Raw genomic sequence first — 2,559 nt, forward strand, 5'->3', positions numbered from 1 at the left:
TAAGCTAAGAAGTTGCTATGTGTTTCCCTTTAGAAACCATCTGTTCTGGTGAAGCTAAAACTCTTTAGCTCTGTGAATATAATTTATTTAATGCCCAGACAGAACATAATGCTTTGAGTACAGGTACTAAACAGGACTAAAGGAAATAGCTCATTTCCTAAGATAAGTGGAATAATTACGGACATTTTTTTTACATCTAAAATGCAGGTTCCATCTCTGATTCTTGAAAACAACAATGTAGTTAGCTTTTTTAAAATGAAAATAATAATGCACTTTGAAGCAGACCTCAAAATTATCTGTCTTTAATAGAAAGTCATTCTGTAGTTTCACATAATGCTAGAGCAAGTGCTAATTGACATTTCAAACTGAGAAAAGTTAAATAGTATCTTGTCAACTGAAAAATAGCAAGTGATTCTTGTGATGAAAATAATTATGACATATTATCAATAATGTGTGCATTCTTAAAGGAAGTTGATTTACTTGGGATCCATAACCAGAGAACATTTGGGGATGCAAATAGCTCTCTTCTAAGATGACTGTTTATTCTGTAATATTAAGTTTCCATTTGTGGTAAATGTAAAAGCAGATGGCTAAAGAAAAATATTTTGTTAAGTTTGTAGTATAAGCTACCTAGTTGTAGGGATAACATATTTTTCATCATTGGAAGGAATAAAGAGTGAGAAATAAACACAAATAGACTGATTTTTCTGGGGTAGAGTTTGTCTTTGGGGTTTTAAACACCTATTAATTTAAATAGCTCTCCACATTTAACTGATTTGTCAATCCTGCATATATAAAGCAAATATTTCTTGAACTTCTGTTATAGTCAAACACTATTTTTGCTGCTCTAAAGATACCAAAAGGTTTTGGACATAGATTTTGAGTTTTAGATTCTCATTATATGGTAGTAAAATTAAGGCATATACTTAAATTCATTCAGCACCAAATATTTTTAATTGCTTATAATGTTTGCTGGAAATACCAGTATAAATAATACATGCGGATACAAAAATGAGTTAGATACTTCTAAATTAATATGTAAATTGTAGTTAATATTAATATTTAATAGTAGTTTCTGTTATTGAATGAAATCACTGGACAATATAAAATGTATTACTTTTTACTTTTCATGCTTATGTATTAATTTTTAATGAAGCATATGAATTATTTTTTTACTTTTATCATTACTATCAATAATGGCAATGACTGTTATTTGTTCTGTGATTTCATTATGTCAGTACTTATATCCATTTCTCATTTAATTGTCAAAACAACTCTTGATGAAAGTACTTATAGTAAACCCAATTGATAAATATGACAGCTGAGTCTAAGAGAAATTAATTACCTTGCCAAGATCTCATCCAGTGGCAAAGTTACATTTTAACACTTCCCTTTTGACCAGAACACTCTGCTTTATCTTCTACTACACAAATGAACAAAATGAATACGTGAAGTAAAGGAAGAAGAGTTTAGGTGTACAGTAAGTGGAGAGTTTTTGGAAAAGGTAGGATTTTTATTAGAATGCCTGCAATTATGGATGCTATTTTAATAGAACATCATAGCACACACAAGACACAAACAAATAGAATTTGATTGGAATGTGGCATTTCAAATGAGATATTTATGGAATCATATTAAACTTACTGAGAATGCAGATCATGGAAAGCTTCAAAAATTAGGTAGATTAAACCATTAAACTTTTATTCTGTGGGCACTGAGGAATTACCAGTGGATTAATCTAGCAGCTGTCTGTCAAGTGCACTAGACATGCCATAGATGGGTTGGGGATAGAATGGTTGCATGTCTGTTGCTATATTATAGATCAGTGCCTTTCAGACTGTTATGTGCTTATAAATTCTTTCTAGATCTTGTTAAAATTCATATTCTTATGCAGTAAATCAGAGTGGAGCCCTAGAATCTCTTTGTATATCAAACATCCTGGTTCTTTCTTTGTTGCTGGGCCAGAGAACATTAATTTGCTTAAAATATTATAATAACACACATTAGCATATATTGTATATTATATAAATGCATATGTGTGTATATATATATATGTGTGTGTATATATATACATATATATATACATATATATATATACACATATGTGTGTGTATATATATATATATATATACACACACACACACACAAATATGTACACACAGAGACTGAATATAAATCATACGAGCCCATTTAGAGAGAAACATGCAAAAACTGGTTCTCAACAAAGGACTTTTTGCCTTCTCCCAGGCATTAGCAATATCTAAAGACATTTCTGATTGTGAAAGTTACTATGTTCATCCAGTTAATACAGGTCAACAATTGCTATCAGAGGCCAGGGATGATATTAAATGTTCTATACTGCACAGGATTCTAGTCCCCACAACACAGATTTATTCAACCAAAAACTCAGTAGTGTTAAAAACCCTGCACTAAAAATCATATTATTTGCAGAAAATAAAATATTTGGACACAAATATTTGAAATGTTTTCCACAAAGATATCTCCTTTTCTTTCACTTGGTGGGGAGAGGATTGCAGAGCCATAGGAGGGACAAAATGT

Source organism: Ictidomys tridecemlineatus, unplaced genomic scaffold (genome assembly GCF_052094955.1).
Source record: "Ictidomys tridecemlineatus isolate mIctTri1 unplaced genomic scaffold, mIctTri1.hap1 Scaffold_35, whole genome shotgun sequence".
NCBI lineage: Eukaryota > Metazoa > Chordata > Mammalia > Rodentia > Sciuridae > Ictidomys > Ictidomys tridecemlineatus.